At 37.1% G+C, this 10,990-nt stretch overlaps 2 long non-coding RNA genes across 3 annotated transcripts; both read left to right on the top strand.

Annotated features, from left to right (window-relative positions):
• Nucleotides 1-831: 831 nt before the first annotated feature.
• On the top strand, nucleotides 832-1,965 carry LOC146466621 (uncharacterized). The gene is made up of 2 exons (XR_014867978.1): nucleotides 832-1,553; nucleotides 1,820-1,965. It is a non-coding gene; the product is annotated as an uncharacterized LOC146466621 (long non-coding RNA).
• A 397-nt stretch (nucleotides 1,966-2,362) lies between these two features.
• Nucleotides 2,363-4,724, top strand: LOC146466620 (uncharacterized). Of its 2 annotated transcripts, XR_014868017.1 has the most exons (4): nucleotides 2,363-2,476; nucleotides 2,602-2,641; nucleotides 3,657-3,792; nucleotides 4,685-4,724. It is a non-coding gene; the product is annotated as an uncharacterized LOC146466620 (long non-coding RNA). The 2 variants fall into 2 exon arrangements; XR_014868016.1 differs by lacking the exon at nucleotides 4,685-4,724 and having other exon boundaries at nucleotides 3,657-3,848.
• The last annotated feature ends 6,266 nt before the right edge of the window (nucleotides 4,725-10,990 follow it).

Raw genomic sequence — 10,990 nt, 5'->3', positions numbered from 1 at the left:
TTGTAAATTTTGAGCAAATCAAACTTCAAGTTTGTAGAAACCATCTTACGAGCCTGATCAGACAACATATAGTTACCAAAACAAATGTGGCAAAGCAAAATTCAACGTGGTTTTCCGTTCACATTTTGAGTATTCTTATGTCACTTTTTAGTTTACATTTGTACTGGGTAATTTTATTAATTTTTTATTTCAAACACAGACAAGCTGGTATAAGCCTGTGCAGATACAGTTGGATAAGGCATTTTCTTGAAATAATTTGCAAATAGTTGCAGTTGATTCTAATGGCATAAACACCCATTGTCAATTGGTTCAGAGACTACATTATACAAATGGTGCTAATTTCTAATTGTAGAAATCTGCAGAATTCTGCAAGGTTTACCTAAAATCAGGAATCCGGAATCTGGAATAAAAAAAACAAAAATAAAAATTTGTTGACATGAAAATTTCAACGAAGGTTAAAGTCACTTGGGAAACAGTTTGGAGCCCAGTGAAATTTTCAAAAGTTTGCCTAAGATTTCAATTGCTGCAGTTAAGCCTATGGTGTTAGTATTCTGAGGCAGTCCCTTTAAAGTGTAAAGCTTTAAAACGCACCAGAACGACACCTATCTACCCGTACGAAAATTTACAGCCTGACACGGCGAGAATCCGGCCTGATTCTGACCATAAAGTCATTTTTGCGGCGTAAATTGAACGAGACAAAGCGAGACACCAGATTTGTCTCGCTACAGCAGTAGAATGAGACATTTGTCTTGCTATGTTCTTGTATGTTCAGAGCGATAATATGGCCAGAAATTAGCGTTATCGAGCGAGATTAGTTTTACGCCGTTACGCGGTGAACGTGACATTTGCTAGGCTGTTTTATGGCCGAGAATGGAACGATGTATCAACGTGATAGTTAAAAAAAAATATTTACCTCCTCTGGGTTTGTAGACCATGAATTTTGCAATGCACGAATATGGGCGATAATATGGCTGGCTCTGAGCGTGTTCCAAGCATGACGAGAAACCAACGTTCGTGAAGATGATCGATTCGCATATTTCGAGGATCTTTTAATACGAGTATTGATACGGCTATAAATTCTTTTTGGCGAAATACTTGACTCCGAGTGCAATTATAACCTACACGAAATAAAATACAATAATAAATTGGGGTAGAATCACGCACTGCTGAAATAACAAACAATTTAAGCAAAGAGATAGTTGATACCTATCGCATGATCAAGACTCGACTTTTCCTGATTGGCTGTTGTTTTGAAATCTTATCCCGTTACGTTAGCGCCGGGCAGTTCAAGTAGGAAAGCTCTGCATTCAAACGTTTGACCGTTTAGCTCCATTTTCTTCAAAATAATCTTTTTGACTGTGTTAGTTTCCGAAGATATGGATGGAATTTTGTATGCTTACATATACTTTCACAGCGATAAAAAAGTCAGTGTACCAAATTCTCGTTGTACCCTGGCCGGTGGATGAATTCAAAGAGCTTGGTAAAACTGGCGCATTCAAGAGGAGCAAACGGCTTTCCTCGGGATTCATTTATTCTCCATGTGCGTCCCAAACGTAAGTATAATGATAAAATGATTGATATACTTTACCTGAATTCCCACTGGATGGAAAACGATCGATTCACGGCTATAAATATGTACATGCATGTGGGGTTGTTCCGATGATAACGCTGTTTTCAGCGCGCGCTTATAACGGTTAAACTTGTTTTAGCCATGAATCATTAGTGCGTGCTCAAATGAAACTCAAACGGTGTTGATAAAAAGCTGACTAACACTATAGCAGCTCTAAATTATTTCTTCGTTTTCTACGTTGTTTTTCAGAATGCGTGATGTGTTTCTGCAAACCAAAAGGACCGCCCCGTAACCAAAACAAATTTAATTAACTCTTTAGGAATCAAGTTAGCTGTTCAAAACAAAAGCTTCTGGTGCAGCAAGGGAAACAGCAGGAAATAAACGGCACACCTTGAGCGACTCTTCTTTTCTTTTATAATATAAATATTTTGGAGGTAACAGAAAAAGGTTTACGGTTAATACCCAGCAAAATACCGCCTGCTACTTGTAAACAAGGCGTTTCGCGGCTTATGTACTCGTCAGATCGGAGTGAGCTAGAATGAGGTATTGTAAAATTATACTCGGTTTGTCTGTCATAATTTTAAAGTCACAATGGCAACAAGTAGGCTAAATCAGTTTTGCTTTTGAATAGCCTTTCGAATAGCCGTGTATTCGTTTCAATTTCCAGTTGTATCGGAGAGTCGCAAACAGAAAATATCGCGGGGGGCACGGCGGAAAAACCGCTGATTGGCTGAAACATCCGTTAACTTAGAGCATGCTCTAACACTTTCCGCTGACCATATGCAGGTGCCCATGAGTTCGAAAAGGTATGGACATCGCAAACCACTGCCTCGAACTGCGATGATTACTGTGGATTTCCCCATCTGGGGACTTCTACTTTTCGTAGTGAATGCGGATTAAGCAAAAGTAAGTATGTTGCAAGTCTTATCCTGGTTTTATCGCTTTCTGCGAGCGTCATTTTTCTTTTGTCGGTTGGAGCCGTTGTTCTGCTGTCGTGTTCATTCATGCATGATTTATTTTTTCTGCTGCAGCTACTGGTTTACAGATGACTTGACACAGAAGAATTGAAAGGTAAAGCAAGTTTTCTTTCCAACTTTATTAACAAGTTTCGGGCATTAAATTGCCTGTTATATCTTGACTTGCTTCTGGGAACAGGGCCGTTTGGTTTTCGTTCACCATCTTAATTAACATAAGCTTCATAATTAAATAAGCGACGAAATCGACACTATAAGCTTCATTTTAATATTTAGTGCATGTTGTGAATGTCTGAAAAGCGCAGCCAACCTATGTTTATCCCGGGTATCAGTGAGTCATTTTATTTTTCGTTTGAATATATTTTCTAGCTTGTGTTGTTCATAGGTTCTTTTCAAAAATACATTTTGCAATGGCGCGCAAAAGAATCTGATATGATAGATACACTCGCTTTTTTTGTTGTTGTTGCTAATATTGAAATAAACTAATGGCTTGATTTTCAAAGAGTTTGAAATGTATAAATCTTTAGCAAAACTTTTCTGACCTGACGACAGGCTTTTTTACAGTTCAGTTACATTTATAGTTAAGTTAAGTTTTAAGTATCGTGGGAAAACTACGTTCTTTTCCTTTGTACATCCAAAATATATGTATGTAAATTGAATTTTGTAAATGAAACCTTAACCTGAGTAGTTGGAATCGACAAAAGTTCCATCAAATCAATGGTGTTCATAACCTACATATTGTAAGTTGGTCCACTTGAGAATTAAATGTCTATTTATCAGTAGATCAATCACTTTATGTGAGTGTCACTAAGTTTAAAAAGTAGCAGTTATACACCTCTAAATGTTACAATAAAATAAATTGCAAATTTATATTAAAGTTCAGCTACATTGGCAGTACCAGTTCATATTAATTTCAACTTTAAAACAATATTTTAAATCCTGCTATGTTGTCGCAGATCAATGTGTTACAACAAATTGGGACAACAGCACGGTTAAACTGATTGACAGTTACATTTTAATGTTTGTTGTTCTTATATTTCTGTTTATGCTCATGCCTTTATTACTAAGGAAGATTGATCTTTATTGTTACGTACTGCTCTCATTACCGACAGGCAAACACCACCTATCTGTGTGTGGCTTGATGTTGGGTCAGCCCCCCTTTGGTCCTGCAGACCCTTCCACATGTGGAACACACATGGCCACTGTGAACATTTACTGTTACTGCTTCAGATCTGTTGGAGGTTGCAGGTTTGGAATTTCTGTTGCTGTACTGAAATAAATCTGCCTTTTTTTCTTGAGTTCAATAACCACACAAATAGTTCAAAAACCACACAGTTCAGTGACAGTAGACCTTAAAATTAGAAGATTTTCTTTTCAGTTAAATTCAATAGTTCAATAACCACACAACCAGTTCAAAAACCACGCATCAGTTCAGTGACAGCAGATTTAAATATTAAAAGAGGAGTTTGGAGAGGGCTTTAGTGGGGTGAGGTCCACATCTAGAACTTGCAGAAAGAACAAAGAAAACTAAATAGTATCTATATATTACAAGCATTGTCAACAAGTTTATATTCTTTTGAAAATCCATTGCCCTCTTATCCAATGTTTTTCTCTATAACCATATTTGGCATATGTTGGTCAATAATGCAGCCTGCTCTGGTGCTTATGTCCGCTTCTTGCTTGTCAATGATGCAGATTATTTGGTCCGCTGACAACCTTGTAATAATCTAGAAGCCCCAATGGCACTATGAAAAAACAATTTTTCCTTCCTGTCTTTGTATTCTTATTATTCTGATTTGATATCAGCTGTGCAATAATGCAGTGCCTTCTTGTTTTTAACTAGCTCTCTTTCTTGCTCTGCAAAATTGCTAAAGTTTCTAAAGTTTATCTTGTTTGTAAGTTTCATAATAGTTCTATTCAAAGAAGGTTAAAAAAACCCATAAACATACCAAACACCAACTCTATCTCACCTTACTCATCCAATACAAAGGAAAAAATAAATCGATATATATCAATGTATATTATGTTATATTAATAGGGTTTTTATGTTATACTATTATGGTTTAAATGAAATTTTTTGGGACTAAATGTTTTAAATAATTACTGGTTGATTAAACTATTTTCTTTTCTTTTATTTTAGAGATTTACAAGATTACTCAATAGGAAATTGACTGGCAAATGCCCCACAGCAGTGATGCCAACTCTCCCGCTTTTGGCGGGAGACTTACGTTTTTTTGCCTCATCTCCCACTCTCCCTCTTTGGTACAAAAATCTCCCGCTTTTTACGTCCACTATAAATATTGAATACTTATTGAATGAGTGAACGCTGACTACGGCTTGTTTGTTTTCGTTGAACGAGAAAGAAATGTTGGAATTACGGTAGAACGGTTAAGTTCCCTGCCCCTCCCCCCCCCCCCCCCCCGCCACTGAAGTCCTAAATATAGCCCTAATTTCACAGCCCGCGGAGGCTCTTCGCTGTTGCTGACACGGTTCTGCTAGCTGGCCCTGAAGATTTGTGGACATCTCCCGATATTTTAAATGTATGCATGTATGCCACAGGATATGGCAAGGAAGAAGCAAATGACAAATTGAAGAAAGTGATTAAAGACTGAGAACAATAACATGTGATGGCAGTTCTATTACATGATTTATTACAAATTTCTTTGTCTAATGAATGCTTGCTGATTAAAATTTATTGTTTTCACAGTGTGATTTTTTATGATAATGTAGTCACATGGTCTAAAATTTGGTCGGCCAAGCGGTCTAGCTGACCAGCCATAAGTCGAAGCTGGGCAGCCACTCACTTGGCCTCCACTACAGTTTTTTCCACTTTTTTCGCTTTTAGTTTTAATTGCTCTTCTTGGCTTTGGATTTTTGCTTCCAGTGAGAGTAGTTTCCTCTCCCTTTACGTTTCCCTCCAATTAGTGTGTACCTTTCACTTCTCGGGAGGCTTGTACAGTTCATGGTTGGTAACCCAAGGATCCTGGTCCAGAAAGTCAAGGTAATTTTTGCACAGAAATGTACCCAGGCTGTAGTGAGGCAGCTCACTCAAAACATTGGTCAACCTTCTCGGACAGGCCGTGAAGTACGAGCTGTTACTACAATTTGTTTCACCCTTAAAGCAGCAGTTTGTTTCATTTCGTTCTTGAAGCCGTTTTACATGGTTTCGGCGAAGCCAAACTGACCTTGTAAAGCCACAAACAACTGCTTCTTGGTCAGTTATTAGGCCAAGTGTACCGGGACACTGGGGCTGTACTCGCACAAATTTTCCATTTGGAATTGGGTATTTACAGCTCGCTTATTTAACCCATTACGCAAGTTAAAAATCCCAGATAGTCGGACAGTCGGATTGAAAGGGCTGTTTTGCCGGCGTTTTTAAAATTAGTGACGGTTACCGGCGACGATTGTGGCGGGAAAAATGTAAACACCCGCGGCATCAGATATTCCCGGGCTTAAACCGGACGTCGTACGATGGAAGGTCATGCAAGAGCCGCAAATTGTCGCGGAAGAGAAAGGTTTATTGAACCTTATTTTATTTTTTGCCGTTAATTTGAACTCGTAATGGGTTTACATCGTAGGTGATTGCTCAAGCTGTTGTATTGTTCAGATCTCAGATCAACTGAGATGGCTTGCACGAAGACCATGCATTGTCGTACGATGTGCCTCGAGCTCACCGACGGAAAGAAGTATGAAAATGTGTATGTTCGCCTTTCGCGATTTTTTTTCGCCTTCAGTATTTTGTTCCCCTGTTCTTAACGTTTGTGTACCTCATTTTATAGCCTTAAGTATTCCAAAACATTCTTAAGTTTTTAAATTTTGTGTTGTGCGCTCACCGTCGAGTACCTGACGTTCAGTCAAGTAAGGTCGCGTGTTTCGACGAAGAAAAGAGGCCTTTAATTTACTGCCAAAGTTATGAAAACTGCGATACTCCTTTTCGAGGAATCCTTTTTCATGAATATTAAATTACTTTTGCATTGCTTGCCGTATCTGTTGAGTTATAGTAGTGATAATTTTGTAATTTTTCAAGCTTTGTTGAGCCGCTGCGGACAGGTCAGCGGATAGTAAAAATACCCGCGAAATGAGCAGCCAATCAGCGGTTTTTCCGCCGTGCCTATCGCGGGTAGAGTACACCGCCTAGATTAAAAGATAAACAATTTAACTCACATATGTCAGTTCACTTCGTAGTAAACATCCTACTAATTCTGATGTTTCAGTTACCTCAGGAAGTACTATTAAATGCAGAAACGTTTAATTTTGTTAAAATATATTGTAGCCATAATTTGTAGTCATTGCCTAGATTTATAATAAACGAGTTTTTGACGCGAAGTACGACAGGTAGTTAATGTGTACGTGCTATTTTTATTATCTGGTGTTGCCTTACCTACATTATAATTTAGGCCATAATACTGCCCGACTCTAGCGAGACAAATTCAAGCCATAATTTCAGCGAAACATCAGCAATACAAATGTCTCGCTCCATTCCCGTTCATTTATCGTTCAAAATGTAACGCTCTTGCAAGCCTGATTAGTGTTTGCCTCAAGTCTCGCTCATTTGTCTCGGTGGATTCTCGCTCACGTATCGTTCAAAATGTCACGCTCTTGCAAGCCTGATTAGTGTTTGGCTATGTCTCGCTCATTTCTCAGGCCGGAATCTCGCTCGTGTCTCGCTCAGAATTTTCGTACGGGTAAGTATGTTAATAAAATCAAATACACAGAATCCGTAAAGACTTTCTTTTCTTTCTATTTTTCTTTTTCGGAAGAACTAGGGGCGAGAGATGTATACGATCGGTGGTATTTTGACAGGTACAGTAGGCAAATTAACGATGGAAATATATCTTTACACGTGTCATAACATCGTGACTAACGTATATTACGGCTCAACAAATTTTTGGGGCATAAGGGTGGGAATGGGGCTTAAAATATTTGGACTTATTACCTCTAAATCAAAATCAATAGATCTACCGCTTCCAAGGTATCGGGAATTACAGGATTTAAAATAATTTGTTATCTACGTTCTGCTATTGTGATTACTTAATTATGGGAAATCATTCACAGGCTCCTGCAGTTCTTACTGTATTTCAAAAAAGGCCATCGACATAAAGCATTTCCTTTGTACCGGCAGCTCGATAATTTTTTTTTAAAAAGGTGGATAAATGCATACATGACTGAACGTGCGAATGTATGCCGGCAGGCATGACAGAACCAGGCGCGAGTGAGTGAGCGAGCGAAGGAACGAATGAATGAATGAATGAATGAATGAATGAACGGACAGACGGACGAACAGATGAGTTAATAAATGAATAAATAACTTTGCCCGCTGTCTATCCAGGGTCGGTGCCAATTTGAAGCTGTTTTTTAGATGAAATCTAAGCCACCCCCAATACCGCCTTTTTTTCAAGACTTTTTATATTATTATGCAGACAGTGAGTCTTGCGAAGAGTTGATGAGCGATAAACGCAACACCGACTCTTTTCTCTAGTTACCTTTCATTGTCTCTCTATGTGCTATGGCAGGAGGAAACTTGACGAGTAGGAAGAGGCCGGTATGGGTGTATTTAAGAGTACATTTTGAAGATTGGGAACCTTTATTCCAAACCAGTGACTCAACTGCCTCAGCAATTAAAATCTAAGGCAAACGTTTGAAAATTTCAGTGGGCTCCTGACGGATATTATAATTTTTCAAAAGCTATAAAAACTGTTTCCCAAGTGACTTAAACCTTCGTTGAAATTTTCATGTTGACGAATTTTAATTTTTTTTTTTATTCCGGATTCCGGTTTCCGGATTCCAGGTTTTAGATAAACAGAATTTACAAAAATCCAAAACATAAAAACATTCTTTGACTAAAAGTTCTCTGAGAAGTCAGAGAATGCCTCACAGAAGAGTCAAACCTTAACAAAGAGCACAACTGTAACGATGGCTGAAACATACCTTTCCACCAGTGTTTCTCCTCAAAATTTACCATGCAGTCATCAAAAAGTTTAATATAAGGCTATTAACGATCAGTTTTCCTGTGAATAATGAACCAAAGAAAATTATAAGCATACAAGTTAAGTTCATTGAGGTTCACACAACTTTCTCTTTATTTGCTGTTCATTTTAATTAAAAGGTCATCTAATTAAGCCTTAATTAATTACCTTGAAATGAAATTTGTCCACAAAAGTATGAAACCTTTCAGTTCTTGGGAAATCTGAAAAAACGTCTAGCTGACAGGAAAAGCAATGCTGTTCTATTCTGAAATGACAAACAAGTGTGAAATTAGGGAAAATTGCACATATCAAGGTTACTATTGTTAATGTTATAAACATAATTAAATGAGATGTCTTACTGTCCACAAAATGTCAGTTAAAAATTTCGTAAATTTTCAAAAAAGATTTGTTGACAGATGAGTGTAAGTGCTTATGCAGTCATTAATTCTTAAAAACCTTTTACACAACTGTTTAAACTGGAGGAAAAGTAATAAAAATTAAATTGTGGCTAGTCAGGGATCAGTGATTGATCTGGCAGGAATGCTTCGTAGGCAGAATGTTGCTGCATGGTCATGTTTTTCTGTTTCTGTTTTTCTTTTTCCTTTCATACACAGCAAGATTTCTCGTTACCAGTATTCTGCGCTGCAGGCTTTTGAGAAAAACTTATTTCAAAGGCCTTGCATAAAAGTAATTTGTCTGTTGCGGGCCTTCGCTGTGAGTGAATATCAAGTTAATTGCATAAAGAGGGCAATGAAGTCTACATGCTGCAGAGAAATGTCCAGAATGCAGAAATGCATGCTAACAAGATACATGAATTGTATGATAAACATCACAAGGCGTCGCCTAAACTTAAATCTTAATAAAATAGAAAATAACGGCTCTCAAACATTAAGCCACATGAAAATAACAAAAGCATTCATTTTCATCGTAAGAGAAATTAATTTCGAGAGCGTATATCGCTTCTAATGGCCAAGCAATATTAAGAGGTTTTGAATTATCATCTTTGTTTGCACCTATCTATATCCCTTCTGTCTTAGATGTGTTTACTTCTAGGCCAGAACATTCTTAGAAGGCGCGAAGGAGTTTAAACAGGTTTCCTGCAGAAGTTGTATCGGACACGAAGGCGGTTGTATCATCGGCATACTGGGAGAGCTTAAATTCTTTTATTACCATAAATTTTTATACCATGGATATTATCGTCATTTCGTATGACGTTCGCTAAAATTTCGGCACAGAGAGTGAAAAGAATGCCGGACAGCGGAAAGCCTTAAAATATATATATGCATGCATGCACTTTGAAAAAACAGTCCTATTTTATTTCTATTTTATGGCTATTTTAATCCTATCATACCTATTTTTGTACTATTTTATTCACACTTAATTATATTTTATTTCTATAATTTTTACCTGATAAGGAAAATAGACCATCTATTTTATTTGAGTTTTACTTCTATTTTAAACCTATTTTAAAGCAAGATTGAACCAGGTGGTGTATTTTATTTCTATTTTTTTATAACAAGCTGAAAAATAACTTGTTCAACAGGCTATTTTAATCCTATTTTAATTTGAAACATCACTGTTACTCAGTAAAATAGTAATAAATTAGACTGTTTTATTTCTATTTTTCTGCACATAGGATTGACTATGGCCAGTTCCTTTGGAAAATATGAAAAAAATAGGCTATCATAATGCTATTTTATCCATCACAACCTTGAACAAATGGTAAAATAGATTTAAAATACTATTTTATTCCTATCTTTGGAGGTAGATTCTATTCCATTGCAAAATACGTATAAAATAGTCTATTTCAATTCTGTTTTTTTCCTATGCATGTTTGACCTATCATATTTTATTCCTATTTTATTCAGCAATTCAAACTTGGCTTACAATGTATGTAAAAATGTAATTTTGAGGCAGCTGTTTTGTACTCACACAAAGCAGAACTTCCACTATACACTGGAATTCATAATTCACAGCTTCTTTCTTGTAAGTTTTCTGAACCATGCATACATAAATGGGCAACTAGTACTAATTAAGACACTGAAATGCATTTGTGAAAACCACTATTACCTTCAATTAATCTCGAGGTCATTTAATGCCAAAAAGATCAGCAAGTTATGAATCGTAAACCGTTCAAGTACAATGCTAGCTAGCTTTTTACAACGGGCAAAAGAACGGTGGAGTCACTGCACAGCAACAATGGCAGCCATCTTGGATTTCAGTCAAACTGGGAAGACTGGACATGAGCAAAGCTATTTTGGTCAGCAGCCATGCCACTGCAGGCTCGCAGAAAAACCGTTTCATTTTACATTATTTAAAAGCGGGATTCAAGTTTACAGGCATCTTTCCCCTGGTTTTTTACTTCTGTTAAGCTAAAAATGATGTCTTGAAGCAGCATAATGTGGATAACTACTTTACGAAAGAGGTATGCTTTGATTTAGTTAATAATTTTGATGAGAAACTGCATGAAAATGTGTGAT

Source organism: Pavona decussata, unplaced genomic scaffold (genome assembly GCF_977016875.1).
Source record: "Pavona decussata unplaced genomic scaffold, jaPavDecu1.1 SCAFFOLD_143, whole genome shotgun sequence".
Lineage (NCBI taxonomy): Eukaryota > Metazoa > Cnidaria > Anthozoa > Scleractinia > Agariciidae > Pavona > Pavona decussata.
Note: the sequence above shows the minus strand (reverse complement) of the source record. Positions and strands in the feature narration are given on the sequence as shown.